Source organism: Chelonia mydas, chromosome 5, assembly GCF_015237465.2.
Source record: "Chelonia mydas isolate rCheMyd1 chromosome 5, rCheMyd1.pri.v2, whole genome shotgun sequence".
NCBI classification, from domain to species: domain Eukaryota; kingdom Metazoa; phylum Chordata; order Testudines; family Cheloniidae; genus Chelonia; species Chelonia mydas.
Window position 1 is genome coordinate 57,318,428 of NC_051245.2, and position 23,782 is coordinate 57,342,209.

General features: G+C 37.9%; 1 long non-coding RNA gene across 2 annotated transcripts in view; it reads left to right on the forward strand.

Annotated features, from left to right (window-relative positions):
• The first annotated feature begins 291 nt into the window (after nucleotides 1-291).
• The window catches only part of LOC122465982, a 366,320-nt gene continuing 342,829 nt past the window's right edge, over nucleotides 292-23,782 (forward strand). For both annotated transcript variants that reach the window (XR_006291147.1, XR_006291146.1), the window contains exons 1-2: nucleotides 292-590; nucleotides 1,145-1,219. This is a non-coding gene — a long non-coding RNA (uncharacterized LOC122465982). The remainder of the gene's footprint in view (nucleotides 591-1,144; nucleotides 1,220-23,782) is intronic.

Sequence of the window (23,782 nt, forward strand, 5' to 3'; positions counted from 1 at the left end):
GTTCTGGCTCCAGCAGGGGGCAGTGGAAGATAGCCCCCTCTGGGCCCCATTTTCCCTAGTTCTCCCCCATTGCAGCAATCCCTATTTTAGCTATTTCTGCTCCTAACCAGGTAGAGATCCCAGCTGCTGCTTCTAGCAGCTTTCTCTCATCAACCACTTTAATAAATTCATGAAGAGCCTACTAATGTACATCCTGTTGTGGCTTAATTAGTTTGTAGAACCTGAATGTCATCTCTTGGCACTGTGTCCGGTGGTGCTATGTTTTTATTATTGTAGCAAATCTTTAGTGGGTGCTCTGAACCTATTCTATGAAAAATGATATAGTTCTCTTGGTGCAGCTGAATTATAAATAAATCTTGTTAACTATGTGCCTAATTTGGCACGTGACAGAATGCAAAGGCTCTACCCTGGTTTAATCAGTCAGTCAAATGCTTACTGAAGTATCTGGGGGCCCACCCCAACCCAGGTGAAAAGGCTTTAGGTAATAAGGCCAGACTCCTATCTGAGAGCTAAGGATTTACACCTGGGATAACTACCAAAATGGCTCATTGATGGGAAGATAGTGGAAGACTGGAGTTGAGCAGTGAAAGGTGTGTTTTTTTTTTTTTAAATTGTTAAATCAATTTACAGGATTCTGGCTAAGTAGGGTTTTCTTGCTTCCTATTGAAATAAACCTGAGCTACAAAATTCAGATTATGAATTCTTCAGGTTTGAAGGCATTAAGTCTCAGAGGCCTACATAAAGATAGTTCTGAGTTACAAAATGGTCTGGATCTAGATTTGGGTTCTAAACAAACCTTTAGCATAACTCGTAGGGGTATTCTGATCTGGGCGTTTGCTTCAGGCCCACTTCTAGTTTTCTAATTTTGTTTCTACCCCATGTAACTTGTTTCTTGAGAGAAAAATCCATATTATGTTAGCAGCCTCTGTCAGTAAGTGCTTAACTTCGTACATGGTATGAATGGTAAATAAAAGTAACAGATAAAATTGTCCATTTTAAGTTTATTTACACTTAACTCAGTCCTGATTTAAAAGGCTACATTTCAATGGGAATTACACCTGCTTACAATAGCCATGAAGTTTGCCCTACACCTGTTACACATCAAGCTTATTTGCATTTTTTAAAAAAATGTTCCTCTTTTCAGAAAGAGAGAGTAAAAGACACGGCTTTCAGAGATACTCCAAAGCATTCTATGTAGTCACCAGCCGAGGACCTACTTGTAAGTTGTTCTATATTTCTTTCTTTGTAGAATGCTTATTGTTCCTTTTTTGCATGAGCAATCATCTTGAGTTTAGTGAATGGGTCTTGTGCTCAAACATCCATTGGTTTTGTTATATCTGAAGAACTAGATAGGGCAAGTTTTTATATTTAACATTATTAAAAAGGCTCTTTAGAGGCATTATTTATGCATTTTTATTAGGGAAAAGTATCATACTTTCTGTCCAGTTTTTTTATGCTGCCATCACAGAAAAAAGTTCACACTCCTGCTTTCAAGCAAGAAAAGCAGGGACTATCAAATTACAAATTAAATCCAAAATTCATTTTTATTGTACTTCAGTAGTGCTTAGGCCCCAATTGAGATCAGGACCCTTTTATGATAGGCATTGTACAAACACAAGAGAGCTATGAAGAGCTTACATTTTAAATAGACAAGACAGACAAAGAGTGGGAGATGAAACGGATGCAGAGAGGTGAAGTTACTTAAAGTCAGACAGCAGGTCAGTGGCAAATTGGGAATAGAACCTAGGTCTCCTGAATGTCTGATCCACTACATCATGTGGCCTCTCATTATTTTTAATAAACTCTCCAATTTATTGAAAGGTCAAATTCAGATTGACTAAGCATATGCAACTCTTACTTCAACGGATTTACTCTGGATTTACACATGTGTAACTGAGAAAATAATTTGACCTTGTATAAGCAAACTTTGAGTTGACTCAGAGGCTGGAAATTCTCCCCAAATTATATCTTGACTCTTCTTAATGTATGTCCATTTTTCCTTTTTAGGTGTAATCTCTTCTTATCTCCCTTCCCAATTTGAGTCTTCAGTTTGTAATTAAAACAAATTAATCTGATAACATTAAAAATGGTCTGTTTCTTATAGCACAACCATATATCTGAGCAAATGGAACTATTGTCAGGTGTTTCTGCAATCCTGCTCCATTGCCCTTGTAGGGGCAGTCTGCAATTAAATCTATTTTTATTTTGCATTACAGTAGCCCTCAGGGACCCAACCACTGTACACAAACACAGAAGAATGTAATCATGGAAGTTTGTGTGGCACATGAAAGGGTTAAAATCATAGGCTTTGATCCTGCAGAGATTTAAGCACATGATTTATTTAAGCATGTGATCAGTCCCATTGAATTCAATAGGCCTACTCAAATGCTTAAAGTTAGTAATTAGAGTGAAGACACATGGAGTTTCTTTCTTCAGAAAATTGCCTTCTCTTCCAAAAATCAGAAATGAAATTGTTCAGTTTGGAAATGTTGCCACTTTTCTTCATAGAAATTGTAGTTTCAATGTCTCATGTACCTACACTCATCAATGGGCTGGGCTTCCTGGCTGGACTGCATCTCCAATGGTGTATCAGGGGAGATAAAGTCCAGTTGGCAGCTTGTCCCATAGAAGAGAAGGGAGTGATGAGCCAATCAAACTATAGCTGTCACTCCCATTGTGAGTGTCTATCTGAATTGAAATATTTTGGATTAAGAAATCAGTTTTGTGGGCTTTTACCTAGCAATCAGTTTTTTCCTGTGGAAATCAGCTTTTTTTTTTTTTTTTTGGCAAAATACATTCACTTACTCAAAACCCCAATTTTCAATTGAAAACAGTTTTTCTGAGGGAAACTTTTGAAAAGCACTGTCAAGGCTGATTCCCCACTCTGGCAGTTTGAGTGCAGAAGGTGGGGGTCCCCAAGGATTCTAAAAATTAATACTGGCCACTCCAGGCTTGTATTAAACTCCCAAGGTTACAGTTTCTCTCTGACCTTGGATAGGTAGATGCTGCCACCATCCAAATGAGAAGGGGAAAAAAAAAAAAAGAAGAAAAAAAACCTTTTGAAACCAGAAAGGCACACTTGGGAATTCATTCCTGTGGGGTGCGCTCAAGCCCTTTCACCCCCACCGCCCCCGGGGGAAGAGCTGAAAAAGAAAAAACAAAGGGAATCAGCTGTTGCCTCCAGCTAAACAACATATGCACCAAACCCTTAGGACACCAAAAATTCAATCCTGTTCTTAAAAAAGGTAAATTTTATTTAAAAACTAGAAGAAAGAAAATACATCTGGAACTTAGGCTTTTGCTAGATTTAAAAAACCCACTTACAAAATTTAAACATCAGGAATAACCTTGAGGTCCAGGTTAAAGGTTACAAGCAAAACAAAAAGCATCTGGGGTTAGTACAGAGGAGTCCAAAAGCCAAAAATAAACCTCATAGTGTCTTTCTAAACATTCCTGATCTACTTACACATTTGGGAGTTCCAAATAAGTAGTTCTAGGTATGATCTGATGATTTAATCATACCGGGTTTAAAGCTTCTCATAGCATAACTGCTCCCTGTTCCCCTCTTTCCCGGAGAACACAACAGACACACAGGAAGTTTTTTTCCCCCCATTTTAAAAAATTATAGCCTTCCCATTGGCTCTTTTGGTCAGGTGCCCACTCCCTTTCCCTGGGGATCTTTTTTAACCCTTTCAGGTAAAGCAAGCAGAGAACAGCCACCAAGAGGGACTTTATAGCTAACTGCCTGGGTGTCCATAAAAGGGAACTATCCCTCTTCCCCTCTTCTTTTATCACAAGCGGTATGAAAATGTACATAAGTCTCTGCAGAACCAGTGCCATAGTAAGGGACACATAATAAACTTTATTGATGCACCTCAACTGATTAAGGATTTTATTTTAAATCCAAAGGTTGAACCATGTTTGCTGAGACTGTTTACTAAATGATGGATAGATCTTTTCCAAATTCAGTCCATCTATAGTTTGCTGGAAACCATACAAAACACAGTGGTTTCATTGTCTGGCTATATTGAAAGAAGGATGGGAGACATTTGACATGGATTTAATCAGGCAGCAACTTTATTATCAGATGTCTGGGACTACCCGGCAGATAAGTGTACGGGGCAGGTAACCCCATGTTTATTCTGTAATTACCCAGGGGGGCTTCCACCAGCTCCCCCCTTTTCCCTCCAGCAAATCCATCACTGGGACCTTACCATCTCACCCCTCCATCCTCGTAGGAGGATTAAGGAGGGCTATAGAATGGGGGTTGGCTCCACGCCGCACCAATCATAGGACTCCTCAACCACCCCCATTTGTTCCTTTAATGAACACCTCTTTTTAACTCCTTTTCTCTGCCATTTATCCGGTCACTGTACGCCTTCCCTATGGAGTATTTCCACTGGATATCTGCCCCACACTTAAATAATGAGTTGCGACATAGCCTACCGCCCATCATGCCAGGCATGAACAGAGCCCTTCCTGAACCTGCTGTGAAGAAGGTGAAAAAGCTCCAACTGCACCCAAGCCAATATGGTGGTGAGGGAAAATTCCTTCCCAGCCCCCCTGAAAAGGGGCAGCTAGTGTAATGCCCACAGCAAGTCTTGACCAAACCTGGTATTTTACCACCTAAAGGGGAGGAAGGGTGGGTCCTGCTTCAGCCTGTTCTGTGTAAAAGGGAGGCTTCAGGCACAGAGCTGTCCCTTTTAAACCCTGCATTCTTAGGGGATGAGTCAGCAACCATGCTGACCCTTTCGCAACAGTTTTCATTCCCTCCCTCCACACCTGCCAGAAAGCACTGTTTCCTTCATTTGGACAGCCAGCCAAATACCTCCCCCCCGTCCCCCTTAAAGGTGCAGGCCAGTTATTCTAAAATAAAGCACAACCAAGTGGCTTCAGATGCGTTATGGTTAGAGTTCTGAGCTGATTTGAAAAAGAAATTTAGAGGGTGAAACTCCAAGGTATACATATTTTTTATGAGCTTGTTAATTGAAAATACCAGGTTTCAGTTGGTGGCAAACCTATTCAATAAAGTAGGAGCACAAGTGATGGCTTTAGTGGAGAAACTACAACCCAATATTTATCTTGCTATTGTTTACTATGATTCAGAAGAACAGTGAATGGACAATAATACATTCAATATGGCAAAAATATTAATGAAATATTAACTGAGATGTAAAGGTTCTTGTAGCAACAATCTCTCGATCCTTGTATGTATGCATTATTGATTAGACACATTACTGTAGACAATAGGGTATACCACAGCTAGGCTTGAGAAAATAATTTTTTTCCTGTGTGAAGTGAGATCATTAAATAAACATCCAGGTTGATAAGTAATTCTATCTTGCTAAAAAATTGTTTTTTAAAATACAAAATAAGCTAAACACTTTTGGCGGCCTAATGATTTGTGTGAAATAGATTTGTGCTCTCGATCTGTGCCACAAAAGCCACCACTACCGCTAGCACACTGGTGACCAGGATAGATGCACATTGGGATAAAATCCAGAAGCTTGCATTTCATTACATGTCATGTCTGTGGTATACATAAAGGCTTTCTATCCCACATTTTTCACAAGGAATGAATTTATTTAAATATGTTAAAATGAGACAAACTAGCAGAATTTGCTTAGTTCCAGTAACACTTTTAAAAATAAAATTAAATGAACATGAGGGGAAAACACTACTTTTCATGAGCATGTGAAAGGAAAGAATTCCATGAGAGAATGAAAGTTTTTAGAGGGTAAATGTTAAAAACTTTGCCTAATCGGTTTTAAGCATTTACACAACTTCCCATCAACACATTGAACGTTTGGTAAAAGATGTCATTCTAAAAGAAGAAATTCAATTAGCTTTTCTGCGCTATTGTGCGACACAGTGAAGAATTTCTTATTTTGTTACTAGTGAATAGTTAATTTCAGTTGAGGAGCCTACTGAGTTAAAAATCTCATTTAACTGTAAATATAAAATCTAATATTTTATTTATCAAGTTAATTGCATACACAGAGCAAAACTACAGCACACTTAAGAGCACAGTTTTCTGGTTTGCTTCATAATTAAATGTATGCTAAAGTCAGGCTCTCTGAATTAGGTAATTTTAGGAGTCCTTTGCCTAAAGATATGTTTAACATTCAAATAAATTAATAGACCTGCAATTTACTATAATAGGTGGAGCACCCCAATGCTACTGTAAATACTTTGCTTTGTATCTATAATGTTCACAATTCAGTACTCCACTGGAGCTTGCTACTATTTCGAACTCTGGTGAATAATACTCTCTAAGGTCTCTTCACTTGTTTGTCTGGTTAAGAGGCTAACCTATGAAAAAAATACTTGGCTAAGAGGAAATATGACTTAGGAACCTCTTAGTCAATTGGGAAGGAGCACAGATGGGGATACATAAAGTTTATGGTGATCTCCTGGCTCTGGGATACACATTCTAGTCCACCAAAGCTTGTCAAATAAAAGCCAGCATCACCCTGGTCATCAGTATCATTATGAAATGCATGTATGGATGTTATGTAAGGAGTTATGTATTTACACTGAAAAATAAGTTGTTAAGGTCTGTGTCTAGGCTCACCAGCAAAGGTGAAAAACAGACAAAACATATTTATCTACCTGTTTGTCCACATATAAGTTAAGTATTGTATAGTTCACAATGGGCCTCTCTCCCCAGTCTGAAACGAATGCTAATGAAGGATTGTGAAAACTTGAGAGAGAGTGTAATGGGGAGCTAAGCACTAGGTGGGAGTAGGAGTCCTATCTTGAGGTGCACGTCAAAGGTTTTCTGCAGCATACTTGGGGGCCAATGAAGGCATGCTGGCATCCTTTACCTAGGAAGTAAATAGACAGCGAGTTTGTTTCATGAAAGTGGAGTCTCAGAAGGCCTGGCTGAAAACATTGGAGAGAATTTTGGGTGTGAACTACCTGTCTGAAGAAGCTTAACTTGTTAGTTTAGTTTCTAGAGAGCATGTTATGACTTTGTTTTCAATAGTCGTACTTACGGTCACTAGAAATCTCTGTTGTTTGATAATAAACTTATCCTTGTTTTTACTACAATTATATTTAAGTGCTGTGGTTTTAAGAAAAGTGGTGATCCTGGGGGTTGAACCTTACAAACTGGTGTCTACTGTTCCTTTGGGAACAGCAGGCCTGGAAATTCTGAGAGTGTTGAGTGGATAAGGGGCTGGACACTGCAGGGAATGCTTGGGGAATTCAGAGTGTCCACCTACTGCTAACCTATACAGGGAGGGTGAGCAGACAGTTCATGTGTTGCCAGAGTCTGGTGGTTTCAGAGAGTTGACCCACAGCTGGCACAGACAAGACTTCACCATGCTAAGGGGAGACGGTGGTGAATTGCAGCACAACATTGTGTACCCCTGGGGAGCATCACAGCATATTTCTCTTTTCTCATTTAAGAAAAACATATCTTAAAGCACAGGAGACCACAGAACTGGTAAAATGATACTGTATGATTACTATTAGACCTTGGTCTGCATGTCACCTAGTTAGAGGGTTGGTGGGAAAGAGGTATGAGATTTTTTCCCCCCCATAAAATAATAAAAACATAAAAATTACACATCTTAAAAGAAGAGATCTAGGGTGAAATCTTGGCTTCATGGGAGCTTTGCCATAGTCTTTAATGGGGCCATTTCCCCCCACCCAAGTTTGGTCATCTTTTTCATCTCTCTTCCAAGGAATATGGAGATGCCACCTCATCTCATCCCTTGGTGTAGATGATGTGGCTATGGAAAAGGGCATGATTACAGTGCCTCTTCACTTCAGCTATTCCCTGCTCCTGGAACAGCCTCCTGGGGCTGAGGGCAGCCAGACATAAGTTAGAACAGCCTAGCGACTGCTCTAATTTATGTTGTGGTCAAATCAGCCCCTAGCTAATCTCAGAATTGGGGAGCTGCAAAATTTATTGTAAAACTACCTTGCTCATCATGAGCACTACTCAGACAATGCTTTATATTCCTTATTGAACAAGTTTACAGCTCTATATTTAAGGCCCTAGTCCTAGAAATACTTAAACACATGAATAATTTGGGGGAGTAAATCTATTGATGTTAAAGGAACTACTCATATGCTTATTGTAGAATAGGATGGGCTCTAAGTTTTCAGTTGAATGCTATTACAAGCCCTATTTGTAATTCACACATACACAGTCGTTTGCCCCATTCTACCAGGTAGAGCCTACTTTTATGCATGTGCACATGCAGACTTGTGGTTACATGCTCATTGAATGTAAGGTGGGGTTTTGTTTGTTTTTTGTTTTTTCAGGAGATAGAAGTGTGCATTCATTTTTGTGAGTATGCCAGTTCTTTCTGTTTAGAAATTTGGCCATGTTAATCCAAGTGGGAAACTTGCTACCCAAGGTCCACATTCTGTCACTCTTACTCATCTTGATTACTACCTCACTCTTTAAGTACTGTAGTTCAACTGAAATCAACTACTATAAGAGTGACAGAATCTGACCTAAAGTCCTTAAGCAGGTACTTCACATTAAGCACATGTGGCTGTACTGACTTTAATTAAACTCATCATATATATAGTGAAGCATGTACTTAATGCTTTCTTGAATCAGGGCCTTAATAAATGTGTCCTTCCTTCCTTTTCACACCACAACATTTTCACCTGATTTCTTTGATATCCTTATAGCTATTATACCAGATCAGTTTTGACATGGTAAATGAGAGGCAACCTCACGTTCCATGCATTTAGTTAAATAAAAGTAAGCATGCAATATAATTTTAAAAGTTTATAAATTGAATTCATGTTGCCTTTCAAGTGCGTTGAAAGAATTTGCTGGAGAAGGAATGCTTGTATTGTTATATTGCCAGATTTTTGTTTAAATGGGAATTTTCTTTTTATTGAGGATTTGTTGTTTTGGGGTGTGGTGGACTTTCATTGGCTTCATCTCTTGCAAACTGTGCAGCACATAAAAAACAGCCCATTGAGAGCAATGGCACAACACTGACTATATTTTCTATGCAGTTGGCAGAGATTTTTATTTTGTATGTTATTGGCTCTGCTGCGTGATAGCATAACAGAGCCTTTGTTTTGTTCTCAGCAGAGCTATTTATATATTGTGACTGTACTAAGTACTGTTTCCTCTGCTGGTGTTCTTCCACACTCTTCAAGAAAGTAGTCTGCTCCAGTAGGAAGTCAACAGTGAGTGTATTGCAACTGAAAAAACAACTGAAGTCTTCACATCTCACATTAAATGCTGTTTTCAGTTGAAATGAAAAATGAAGTTTACAATTTCCTAAATAGTAAGAAAAGATGCAGCAACAGTCCGGAAGCTCTTGAGGACAGGGATCAAGGAAGTTGCTAAGATTTTCTCTCTCAATGCAGTTCTATGCTCTGTTTCTATGTTCCTAGAGTTACAAATAAACACAGCTCTTGCAATATTGTACTACTTGAAATTTATTATACATGTTAGTGCATATTTCTGCCACCATTGCAGCCCAAGCAATGGAATTCTGAGTGATTTTCTTTCTTTCTTTGTGTCCCCACCCCTCTCATTTTCCTAGGCTGTTTCCTCAGGCCATAGGATACTGCTAGACGCTAGTAGTCTACCACAGTTTGTTTTCTTCAAACATAATGAAAAAGTTGCAATAAAAAAAGAGCAAATTAATGACAACAGCCACAGCAATGGGTCTTCCTCCTGCAGGCACGGCAAGTTCTGAGATAATGAACACTGCCCAGATAAAGAGACATGCTGATAATGATGTTTGGTTCTATTGTTGTGTAGAGTATTACTGAAGGACTTCCTAACAAAGAATGCAGGTTTAGTCTTCTTGCCAGCCTGAAAATGCTTCTCCTACTAATGAACAATCCATCAGTAAATGCTCACGATCTCTTCCTGATCAAACCATTGGAATAGCAAGAGCTGTTGTAAGATTTGATAAGATCAAAGTAACTTTTCTACATATAACTCACTAGCGCTGAATAGTTTTGTACTTTATTACCTGTGGCTGCTTAATTCCAGACAAGATTATCGATACCTAAATGTTTTTAATATCTGAAAACACCTACCAGTTGTGATAATGAGAACAGGCATTCTTGAACAAGGAACGGGCCTGTTGTGAAGTCCATTGGGTGCCAGAGCATTTATTTTCTTATTTGCTTGCTTGCTTGCAGTTATGGATTGTCTCAAAAAAGTAACCGCTACCAGCTTGCTTGCAGATACAAAAGCAAACAACAGTTTTTGCAGAAAGGCCCAGTTTGGGTCAAACTGCAGATCCATGTAAAAAGCTTGTTGCACATCAGTTTACTAAACTTTGTGTAGTAAAGAAGGTTTCAGGGATGCTGATTGTGTTAAATGGTTGCTTGTCACACTCATCATTGCAAAGAATTAACAAGCAAGTGTGACTTACAAATATGGCTTGCCCAGTACATTGTGGGTTCTTGAAGTGCCTGCTCCATAGTACCTTACACTGGGAGCCGGGAGTTTGGGGGCAACTCCAGGATACAAGTGGTAAGGATGGAACAGTCTGAACGCTTGTGATTTACTATTCATGCAGAGGAGAAGCTATTTTAGTTTGCATTGGTTTAACTCGACCTGAGCTAAAGACTTCATCCCAGGTGTTGAAACCCAGCTGGTACAACCAGTGTTTCTAAAATACTAGGGCAGATATCTTGGGAAGAGCAAGATATTGCCAGGGGAAGGCATTCCAGCCAATTGTTTGTTAAAACACTTTTTGCCTCGGTAGACGCAGCCTTAGACTGCAAGTATTTTTCCACTTTATATTCAATAATAGATTTTCCTATTAAATCACCTTTTGTAATCCCCATTCCCTTCCATTAATTCCTTGCCCTGCAGGCATCTGATTTTTTAATAGAATACGTCCAATTGCTGACAATGAGCATGAAAGAGTTAATATCCTCATAGACTTTTATTGAGCTTTCTCTGTACTTTTAAGCTTTGATTATCTTTTTTCTTAAAAATTAATCTTGCTTGCTTGCCAGGTGAGTTTGCTCAAGGTCCCTCAGCTTGCCCAGACAGTTGGAAATGAACTTCATGCTGCCATAAAACACTGGCTAAAGTCTATTGTTTCAGCTGAGGTTGAAATAAATACATTTGTTCCAGATAGCTAGGAAGGATAGTATTATATTTTATATAGTATACAGTAGGTGGAATGCAACAAGTAACCAATTCCATTCATCAAAAGTTTACTGTAAGCATGGTTAACCAGGAGAACACAAGAACCTGTGGAGCGGACAAAGATTAATTATACCTGTGCTCATACAGCAGTGTTTGTGTTCCAAACAAATTATATTTGCTTGTGTTTAAACGATGCATAAATCTGATATGTACAGATGAATGTGTGTTCAGGATGAGTGAGCACACTTGTTTGAATGTCATATTTATCCCTGTATTTTGTCAGAAAATTAACTTCTTTGGAGTTTGCGCTTGAGCTGAGCATATGGTTGTTGATCTCTGGAGATGACAGCCTATCTGAGCAATAGCTCCTTATGGCTCTAGCTCTCCTCTGCTGGCAGATGCTTTGGGCTTTTCTACAATTAAGTGGAGATCATCACTGTTTTCTTTGAGCACTGCTGTGCCTTGTACTCTGAAGTGTTTTGTTAATCACTGTCTGCCTTCGACAGAAGCTGCCAAAGCTCTCATTAAGTTTGAATTTTGAGATGTCATGCTCGAATGATGGAATTTCATACCTTTTCTGCATGAATGGAATTGGCTGTGGAAACATGCCAGCAAAAAAACATGACACTAAAGTCTATTTACTTTGCATTTTACTGCTGAAACAAAAAGGGGAAAATTACAAAACAAAACAAAAACCCCCCACAACTTTCTAACAGCCTTAAATCCAGAATAAGGGCTGGCTTATGCAGTTGCCGAGAAGATAATTGCAAGGTCCTCACCTTATCTGCAGGGTTTACACTATTACCTTTTATTAACAATCTGTCATTGCCTTGTTCATGGTGTAAACTTCAAACCTCCTTTCCTACCCAAGAACTTGTGTGATGTATGCTGTTTGTGTTTTGGGTAGTTGCGAGTGATATGGAACATTCTCAGTAACAAAACAAAACAACCCCCCTCCCCCAACCGTTTAGTTCAGTAATGTAGAATTTTAAATGGTGACAGACTATGACGAACTACAATTGGAGGAAAAATGTTACTTTTGCCCTTGAAGAAGAATTGCTTGCATGTGTGTGCAAGAAGAAAACAAAATGCATCTGTTGGCTGTTTTGTGATTTGCAGCAGGAAGCTAAGTGTTATGGGAAATATGGTATGAAAAGATGTTGCCCATTTCTCTTGGTGAATCTAATTGTTTCAGCTGTATCAGTAAAAGTAAGCCTGGAAGAAAAAAGTTAGACTAATTAACTGTAGTGCCTAATAATTTTAGTCAAAGTGCTTAGGAATTTATTAAAGCAAAATGCACAGGCTATTCTCAGAGAAAAAAATGTTCTCTACTGCTGATAACAATTAAACTTAAGTGTGTCATTCAGCACAAGAATGGAATTTGATTTGTATATGCTGCTTTGGTCTGTCAGTACTTTCTGTGAACACCTGCAAGAGTTTTTGGAGATAAAAACAATCCCTGTGGATCCTGCCTATTCACCAAAATAGAGCCATAGGCTTATGTTGGACTCAGAAGTTGAAGATACCCACTCTCTTCCTGGAGAGCCAGATTTTGAGTGAATCCGATGCCTGTTAGTATACAACATTGAATTCCTGTAGCAGGTTCCTTTGGAAAGTAGATGACTTTTGCTTGAGACAGTCATCTTGGTCAAGAACAATTAATCCATTTATAGACAGCTTGAAAAGACACAAATGTCGATAGTTATTTTTTAATTTGGTGTGAAGACTTTTGGGTATAAAATAAAAGGCCTTTAAATGGAACAGTAGCTTACTAGGTTTTAGCTTTCTTGAGTAGATATTAAATGATGCATATGCTCCTTCTGAATGATGAATACTTTCTATTTTTTTGTATTTTGTCTGTGGCACAAAGCTCTTCCATAGCTAAAGCTAAAATAAACTTCCTATTGTAAGTATAACTCCCCCCCCCCCCCCACTTAGCCAAAGCCAGGCCACCTGAAATTTTGCAGATATTAACACCATAACATACGTTTTTGGAAGGTATGAGGAAAAAAGCACAATATTTGAGATGGAAGTGCTAAAACAGAAGCAGCCGTACTTTAAAATATGATTTTGCCCAAACTACACCAACCAACTTGTAATTGATCATGTATGGTGTACAGAGGGGCTAAACATGATTGCATTGCTCCCAGAGGGCAAAGGTCCTAATACTGCTACAAGTAATGAAGATTCTCCGTTAGTTGAATAGATGTTTGTACTTTTAGCTCTTTATGATAGGAATTTCAGAAATATTTGAGATAAGAACATAACAATGGCCGTACTATGTCAGACAAATGGTCCATCTAGCCCCGTACCCTGGCTTCTGACATTGACCACTGCCGGATGCTTCAGAAAGAACAGAATAGGGTAACTAGCAAGTGATCCATCCTCTGTCCTCCAGTCCCAGCTTTGGGTGTCCCTAAACCTCTGTCTGCCAGGAGTATGGGATCAGTACCCTGACCATCTCAGCGAATAACCATTGATGGACCTATCCTCCATGAATTTAGCTAATTTCACCTGGTTCATGTGTTCTAGGAAGGGGTATATAAAACTTCCTTATTCACTTTCCACCATTTGTGAATTTATAGACCTCTATCATATCCCCCTTTAGTCATCTGTTTTCCAAGCTGAACAGTCACAGTCTTTTTAATCTCTCTCCATTTGGAAACTGTTCCCTACCACTAATCATTTTTGTTGCCCTTCTCTGTACCTTTTCTAATTCCAATATCTTTTTTTGCAATGAGATGCGAATTGTATGCAGTATTCAAAGTGTGAGTGACCCAGGGATTTATTTAGGGGCATTATGATATTTTCTGTCTCACCTATCCCTTTCCTAATAGTTCCTTGCATTCTGTTAGTTTTTTGAATACTGCTGCACATTGAGCAGATGTTTTTAGAAATCTATCCATGATGACTCCAACATCTTGAGTGGTAACAGTTAATTTAGACCTCATAATTTTGTATGTATAGTTGGGATTATTTTTTCCAATGTGCAGTACTTTGCATTTATTAACATTGAATTTCCTCTGCCATTTTGTTGCCCAGTCACACACTTTAGTGAGAACCCTTTGCAACTCTTCACAGTATGCTTTGGACTTAACTATGTTGAGTAATTTTGTACCCTCTGAAAAATTTTTTACCTCACAGTTTACCTCCTTTTCTAAATTATTTCTGAATGTCCCAGTACAGATCCTTGGGGGACCCCGCTATTTACTCTCTCCACAGTGAAAACCGGCCATTTATTACTACCCTTTGTTTCCTATCTTTTGATTAGTTACTGATCCATGAGAAAACCTTCCCTTTTATCCCATTATTGCTTACTTTGCTTACGAGCCTTTGGTGTGGGATCTTGTGAAAGGCTTTCTGAAAGTCCAAGTACATTGGATCACCTTATTCCACATGCTTGCTAGCACCTTCATAGAATACTCATAGATTGTTGAGACATGATTTCCCTTTACAAAAGCCATGTTAACTCTTCCCCATTTTATAATGTTAATTTATGTGTTTGGTAATTCTTTTCTTTACTATAGTTTAAACCAATTTTCCTGGTACTGAAGTTTAGGCTTACTGGCCTGTAATTGCCAGGTTTGTCTCTTAAAAAAGAAGAAGAAGAATTTTAATCAGCATTACATTAGCTATCCTCCAGTCATTTGGTACAGAGGCTGATTTAAGCAATAGTTTATTATACCACAGTTAGTAGTTCTGCAATTTCATATTTTAGTTCCTTCAGAACTCTTGGGTGAATACCATCTGGTCCTGGTGACTTATTACTGTTTGTTTAATCAATTTTGTTCCAAAACCACCTCTATTGACACCTCAGTCGGGGACAGTTCCTCAGATTTGTTACCTAAAAAATGGCTCAGGTGTGGGAATCTCCCTCATATCCTCTGCAGTGAAGGCTTATGCAAAGAATGTGCATGTTAGTTTTTAAAATTATTTTACATTTTTGTATTGTAAAACAATAAGTACAAAACAATTACACATGACTGATATACCAAATTGTAGAAGAGTAACAGTAGTGTGCATATAAAATATTTTGGCTTAATCTCCATCCAGAAAATCCACTATAAAAATAAAATAAAAAATCCAAAAAACCAAAACCCAACAACAAAACAACTAAGAGTATATTCAGAGTAATTGAAATGGCCTAATAAAACAATATGTAGTTGCTATGGTTTTAGGTCAATCCTTTCTTCATCCCCCCACCCCCTTTTTTTGTCCTGCTCTATCTGAGGGTGGAATCTCACTCTGAGTCTGGGACCCCATGTATACCATTTGCATAACAACTTGCAGATTCCACTGGATTTCATGCTACTGTGTTCCCACCCTTTGAGAACTTGTGACCATGGCAAACAACTGCCTGCCTTAAAACAATGAATTTTCATTTAGCAAATGGAACAAAGCATCAGAGGCAATATGTTTTAAAATAATCTGTATGGAGGTCTATTTTTCATAAACAACCACCATCCCATAATGGTAATGTAGGCAGACTCAACTTCTCCAGACACTCACCCACTGTGCCCAAGTGGGTGTCCCAGTCTGGTCCTCCTGCCCCCACCCAAAGAGTGTCCTTTTAAATGCAGCAAAGTTTCTTTGTTCACAGAATGCTTCTGGCTTTGGCCTCTCCTGATCAAACCTCTTCTGTAGGCTGTTGGAAGGGCTACAGAGTAATCAGCATTAATAGTTCTCTCATAATTAATTAATTTTAAGTGGAAGCTCTGAGGTGACCATCTTGAGACATCTTCTTGCTGCTGCTGGATTGTCCCAGACAGTCCTCTATTTGGAAGCATTTAATCAAAAAACAGTCCTACAGAAAATACCATTGCCAGTAGCAAGTCAAGATACAGTCTGAGCAACTATCAAACAGCACTCCTATGTTTGTCACAGTAATTCATTATACCATTCATATAAAAAGGCCTACTGGGCTGCTAAAAGTGACAATAAAAACTTTAATATTTAAAAATATGAGATCTCATTTGGAGTAAAATCCTGCTGTTTGAGTTCAGATACATTTATCTCTGAAAAGTGCTGTGCTTTGTTTGTTTGGTAAAATGTTTAACTTAATGTTCTTTGAAATGTTTCCACACCGCAAACCGCTGTTCAAATACAGTTCCCACTGTCGCTCCTGTTTCAGATGGAGAAGGCAAAAAAGGTCATCTTTTCAAACCAGTACACCACCCAAGTAGCTTTTGCTGTCAGAAATGAACTCCTATAAGTTCAGATCCTCTTGTACTGTACAGCTTGGTTGTGTTGACCTGAATTTATGGGCTAGTTCATTACAGCTCACCAATGATCTGACCAGAAGATATTTAGGCTACAGGGATAGAAAACTCAGAGAGTTCAACGTCATGAGTGAACCCTCTGGTTGTGTGGCAAGGACGCTTATACTGAGGACAATGCCAAAATGTTAAGATCTTTATTAAAATGAATGAAAGAATAGTCAAAGATATAAAACATAGAGTTACAAAGAAGTAATACAATTCTATAGTCCCTGGTGGTGACATCTCTATTCTAAAAGACTATTTAAACTAGCACACTCACACCCTTTCCTGAAGACCTGGTAGTGGGAGACAGAGAACCAGCCTCATCTCTGGCATGTCCGATGAATTCAATCATCCAGGCTCCCCAATTTGGTAAGGATCAGGTTCGAGTGTTGAGTAGCTAAGCCATATCGCAAAGCTGAGCTGATTAGCTTGATAGAAAATAGGAAAGAGCAACCACTCTGCATGGCTATTTGCCCTCTTACAGGGTCCTGGCATGGCCTTAATCAGGGCCCAACCTACCATGCCCAAATCTTATTTCCTCACCCAGATAAATCTTCGGGTACACTTACTATTATAGGCTAAGATATTATGACATATAAATATCGATTATCTAATCCCCAAAACCATTACCTTTGGCCTAAATCATGACTTCCATGTTCTGCGGTGTAGCCTGTGGTTACCAGTCTGTTCCAGACTTATAGTAAACACATTCAGTTCTTTGTTTGGTTCCCCATTCAGTTCCCCAAAGTGAAAAGGAGTAACCAGTAGGCCATTTATTTATGCCAAAGGTTACAAACACCGATACTAACTAACAGTTGGAAGCACTTAATTGACATGTATTTGTGCAAATATATTTAACATATTTGGTGAGATGCTCAGCTTCTGTAAATCAGCACTACTTCACTGCCTTCAGTGCAGCTACATCGATTTATACCAGTTGAGGATCTGGCCCATTGTCTCCTGGATTTTGGATAATCCTTGTAGGAGTGCTTCTACAAAGTAAAAGTTTGTCTACTTCTGACACACAACCTTGCACCCATACGTTCTATGCAACTTAAAGGGAGAAAGTTCTTTAATGGGCCAGATCAGCACTGTGAAATCTCCAGAGAAAAGCACAGTTCAGTATGAATAGCCATACACATACATGAAAGATTATAATTTTGTATCCAGTTTCAAAAAATGATTCCTTTTGGGGATGAGTAAAATGGAAACATTTTTGGAATGGAAACATTTTTCCTCCATTTATTAGCATTGTGTGAGAGACTGGGACTAAAAATCTAAATATAAAATGCTGACCCAAAATGTGAAAAGGGGCTTGCAGGTTTTTTGTTTTGTTTTTTTTGCCACATGGCATATGTGTCTTTGAAGTGAAAGGCAGACATGTCACACACTGTCTTTGAACTGTGGTGCACCACAAGCTAGCAGTGACATGCCACAGCTTGGTGGCATCCTATAGCTGAAACTGCAGGCATATGACATGCCTTTTTCTCCAAAGATATGTGCCACAAAATGCTGCAATCTTTATTTATTGGAAATATAATCTCTAGGTGACAACAAGTAAAACTTGATGGGTAGGAACAGAAGTGTAACTATTTGTGATATGTGACATTACTGGAAGATGATGTCCATGATCATGGAATGGTCTTTCACATTACCAGTTATATGTTTCTGCCAGAGGACAAACATCCTATTTCATTTATTCGCTTACAGGTGTTTCTATGGCACCCATCCCCACAGTATCTATCCAAAGAATTGTCCATCAGAAAATACTGCTCTAAGTTAGGGAAATTAACATAATTTCAGGTAATGAAATGACTAGGAAGCTAGTTTTGTAAACTAGCTTGAAATATTTTTAAGAAAACAAATGTTGCTGTGTAGCCTTGGGTAGAATGCTTGCTATTTGTGGACCCCAACCATGTGAATCTGCAGATTACCTCTACAGCCTGCCCGTAGCCATGTCTACTTTTCTGATGTAACAGAATTTGGTAAAAGTTATACAGTCTTCATTGTGTTTAGACATCTGTAGCAAAGTGAGAGTTAAGGATCTTAAGGTAGCATTCTTCCATCATGAGTACAAGGTTTTGGTATGCACTATGGGACTGATCTGGACATCACTTGCAACGCTTTTACGTTCACCTCAGTTGAGCTACTCTTGATTACATTGAAGTATGTAACAGTAGAACCAGGCTCTGTGTAATTAGTAGAGAACACAGAAATACAACCATGTTTTTAACCATTTTTTTAAGTCAACTGTTTCTACATTTGACCGCTTACTCTTTGTGGTGGTTCTGGTGAAAGCAAGGAATATAATAAATAAGTTTATTACCTGCAGTTTAGGACAAAATGAATAGATGGGATTTTTGAACACTTTGTTCAGTATTTTTTTTTAATACACTCTTCTAAATAAACTGTCTCCACTGAGGTAAAAGTGCTACATTCTTCTTATTTATCTATCTGTGAGGAATACCTATTGATGCTACCCTCTTTTGTTCTTAGTTTGTATTGCGAGTACTAAGTACTGTCTTCTAATAATTTAGCTGTCACCCTTCCAATTATTTCTGTTTACTTTAACTGAAGTCACAAAGGATATTAATATGCTTTTGAAACTGGTAAAATGTGCACATTGATGAAGAGAAGCAGGTATTTCTTAAAGGAAACTGTAAGCCTTTGAACTCTATTTGAAAAAAGGAGGCAACATTCTTTCATTCCTAGAAGATGGGAGAGGAGTGGAATGTGTTCCATAGTATCTACATTAGGGAATTCATATTCTAGTCACCAGTGTAAAGCTATAAGGGGTTGAACATACAAGTTACTGAGTCCTCTCAGTTCCCATTGAAGCCAATGGGAGCCAAGAGTGTTTCACACCTTCCAGAATCAGACCCTACTTCATCCTCCCCCTCCTGGGGGGGCGAGGGGGAAACTCTCCCCCAAAAGTTCACACAACAAAACCCACTGCAACTTAAAAATGATCCTTGTTTTTATTCTGCTGTTTCAATCCTGGCAGTGACTTGCCCTGATATGGAGCAGCAGCAGTTTACCATGTCTTAATCCTTCAGCCAGAGTTCCTATCATGAACCTAAGCCACATGGTGTCCCTATGAACTTTGATTTTTTTTAAGTGGATTTAGTGTTCATGAAAGGAGCTGGATTGAGTGCTCTGGAAACTGAGGACCCATTTTTATCCGCAGAACAGGCAGAAGACAGGCAACTACTATGCAATCTTTTTCACATTGCTTTGCCAATATTTTTCAACGCTTGACCTGTAGGGGCAAGAAGGTAGTTTTCGCTGAATGACTATTCAGTCCTTGCCTTCTGTGCTGGGAGTTGCAAGTATAGGATTCAGTTTGTGGTTTTATGGGAATTATGTGCTGTGAACATTTTTCTACTTTTGTGTGAGACCTCCACCCTGATGTTTTCATAACTTTGTGAAATAGTTAATCTTGGAAAGACAATTAAATGTAAAATTTCAAAATGGTGACAGACAAAAAGGGACATACTGAAAAAAAAATTGGGGCTTGGTTAGTTATATTTAGTCCTTTTCTTCCATACTATTTCCAACAGCTCCAATACATATTGTCTTTTCTAGTAGAACCTTATATAAAATATTTATGCAAAGTCTCTTAAGGAAGCAAATATTAATATTACAACCTTGACAACAGAACTCACTCCCCCATCTTGGTTTGGCATAGTCTGGATTTGTTAACTTGCTGTGCATTCTGGAAAAGCAATCATTGGGTAGTGAATGGATTAAGTGTAATGTTGTTTTATAAGGGGCTATTACAGTAATATTTACCTGGTATAGTAATAGGACCTGTAATACTGCATAGGTAGTTTTCTAAACTAGTTGTGCTAAACATGTTGTGAGTTATTTATTATATTAAGTGCCTGAAGCTTGGAATAGACCTGTAATAAAATTAAATAGCATGCTGTGTGGTTTAATTTACCTTGTACTTAACTGGGCATGAGTAAGGTGAAGGTGTATGATGTGCGTGGGCCCTGTAACTTCAAACAATAATTGTATTGGTGTCTCTAAGGTTCTGACTGAGTACAGCACTTAAGCACATGCTTGAATTCCATTTATTTCAATGGGATCTGAGCAGGTATGCAAAGCTAAGCATGTGCTTAAACTACTTTCCTAAGTTGAGATGCTTTCCTGAATGAGGCCTTCACATGCCACAAAAGTTAATAGGACTTAAACATATGCTAAAATGTGCTGAATAATGACGTCTTGCTAAGAATGGTATTAGGGCCTAATGCTGCAAGGGGCTGAGCATCCTTAAATCCGTTTGGCTTTCCTGGATTGGCCTGTTTAGTGTCTTGCTGTGAATGCTATTTACACCTTTAAAATAATTTATTATACACTGATAGTTATCAATGGTCCGAATAGTTAGTTTTATAGAAACCTTCATTTTATAGAGTTGATATGGGTTTATAAAAATATAAACAAAACAAAGGAAAAAATAGACAAGTTTTTAATTAGAAAAATAGGAATAAGTGAAAAGGATATAATATGTTACATAAAAATATGTATGTGAAGTTAAAAACATTTCTTTATGATATCCAGATTTTCCTTTCTCTAATAAGTTTCTTTTTATTGAAACTATTATTTCAAATGTTTTCTTCTCATGCTAATGGTACAGGATTTATTAATGTTAGCTATGTTTAATTTATAATTTTCCCATTATATGCAGGCGCAACCCTTTCATCTTGAATGGATTCAGTAGTGTGTACACTTCTCATTCCATAAATCAGAACAACAATATCTTAATTTTTTTTGCTCACAAAAAAAGGAAAATAGGTGTGTATGAGAAGTACACTATCAAGTAGCTGAGAATTGCTAAACAAATATACATTATTAGTCAGATTGCAGGGAGATTTGAAACAGAAAAGACGTTAGCTCAGCATAATGAATATGTCTGCCAGCCATTTTTATAATGACTAGCTGCAGTTTTATTGTATGTCAAACCTTATGCTGTGCTATACGGTTAGCTTTCTTGTTTGGCACAATCAAAAATGATGTAATGCATCCATAGAAGTCTAGCTGGATCAAAGAAATATGCAAGAGTTTTTTCTACCAGTAGTATTGTAGCATATTTAGCTGAAATTATTGTGCAGGTGATAACAAATGCATGATCACTTATCATTTATAATGCATTGTTCTTGATGTGCATTAGAGACATTACAAGAATGGACAGCTTTGTTATCTAAATGTTTCTTTTGAGACATTAAATAGACCAGCAGGTGTACAAAATTACACACTGAATCAGAAAACAGAAGTCAAAACGAAGACTCCCTACTTTCGGATTACTAATTGCTATGCTATGCACTCCATCACTGTTTAACTGTTTTACTTATTGGTATTAAAGATCTTAAGGTATGTCAATAGCTTGTAAATCAATAGTTAAAATGTAATATAACTTTTCTCATTTAAATACAGCTCAAGAATTTCAGTCCTGACTGTATAAAAATACAAATTCTATGCAGTATGCTTATTTATTTAGCATCTGTAAAATACTGTACACAGCACTGTAAAAGGACAATAGAACTGTACCGTATGTATATTCACTTTGTTGATAAATGCATCAGTCCTTCTTTAGAGGATTATTAAGAGTTCTCTGGAGGAATAAAATGGTGGAAGTCAGACATTTAATAGCTCAGGTACAAAGAGTCAGATTGTGCCAGTTGGCAAAAGTTAGCAGGAAGCTGTCACAATAAATGGCAGCAGCTGCTCATAGTTCTAAAGAGTATGTCCCAGTCAGAACTGAAAACTGATGGCATCTACATTAATACTACCTTAATGGTCCATCTGCTGCTCCATAGGGTCCCTAGCTGCTGTATGGAGTCATAGGCATTTGACAGGCAGTCTCTGTATGCCAGACACACATTGTGCCAAATGTTTTAGGCTGCTTTGTATCATTCTGATCTGTCAAACTTTTCCTACTCATTTATCAGGCAAGGAGTTATGAGGGATTTTTTTCTACACATCATTGGCTTTTAGCATTGGGGCAGCCAGGAATTTGGAAGGAAAATTATTTTGGTTACCCTCTTTTTTTTTTATTGATGAAGCAAATGAATAACCTCAGCTGTCTGATGTACTATAGTAGCTATGTTAACAAAGCAGAATGATGAGCCCCACAGAGAAATCAATCGCCACTTTCTTTTTATATGTTAGAAATCTTTTTTTATTGTAGCAGGTAGCAAATAATATGCAAATAAAAATGACAGAAAGCACCCTGTTGACAGGGGCAACATTATAGAACTAAATTTGTTAAAGACCAGTTCACTTTTAAATGCATCTTTGCATAAATATATGAAAACAACTTCATATAAATAAAGGACCCCGAGTGTGGATAAAAGATTTTTTTCATCGGTCCTTGGAAATTATAACAGTAATGCTGGGGAAAGTTTATTTAATTAAGGAAGTGAAATATTATACACTTATAGTAGTGCTAGTGCCACTAAGACATAAGTGAACATAGTCTATTCTAACACTGGAACATTAAAATATCTGGTTACTTTTTTTAAAAAATCCTTTATGGTACATTACAGGCATGATTTTAATGTATATAATGTGCCCTTTAAATATCAGTATCTTTAAAGCTATCTGTTAAATTCTGCAACAGCATTATATAAATGTGAAATCAAGCAGAGCTCTAGAATGTGTTATATTAAACCCTCCACTGACTTTGGACAAACACACTATATCCTGCAAAAAGCTATTTGTATCATCCTTTGAGTGTATATTGTTTGTAGAAGAATGAAGACTCTCCATTTCTTTTGGGGTGTTTGTGTAGCTCCTATGAAAAAACAATGTCCATATTTAAATTTGTCATTTCTGTGAATGTCAAAGTTAGCTCAGCAAATTGTCTAAGCTATCAGTAACGACTGAGGAATAAATGCTTAGATAGAGATCAGGATGTCAGCAAAAATGTTACCGCTGCTTTTTGGAGTGCATGTTTAAATTTTTGAGCTGGATTCATTGTAATTGACCAATTGCTTGAAATTGCATGATATTATGGTTTATGGACTGACTAAGCCATGTGCTACAGAAAATCAGCAGAAGTCTTTTTGACTCAGGCTCTCAGGAGAGGCTTCAGTTTTTGTGTGAGTTAGTCATGGGAATACAAACCAACCAACTGTCCAAAGCACTAGACTCTGCTTATGGTATTAACTGTGTGCCTGGATACCATTGCATTTTCCTATATTTGAAATTACACTAGACTCTTATAACATTTTCTAAGGGGAACACAGTCCCTGAATGTGTGCTATCTTGTGCCTATAGGCTTTGTGTTTTTCCTTGTGGACCGAGGCCTGCACTTCTCTAAGCTTTTTGATCAGTAGATTCATACAGCCTTGACTTATACAGGCTGATTAACTTGTTATACTGAAGGTATGCAATAGTATCCTATTATGAGTGT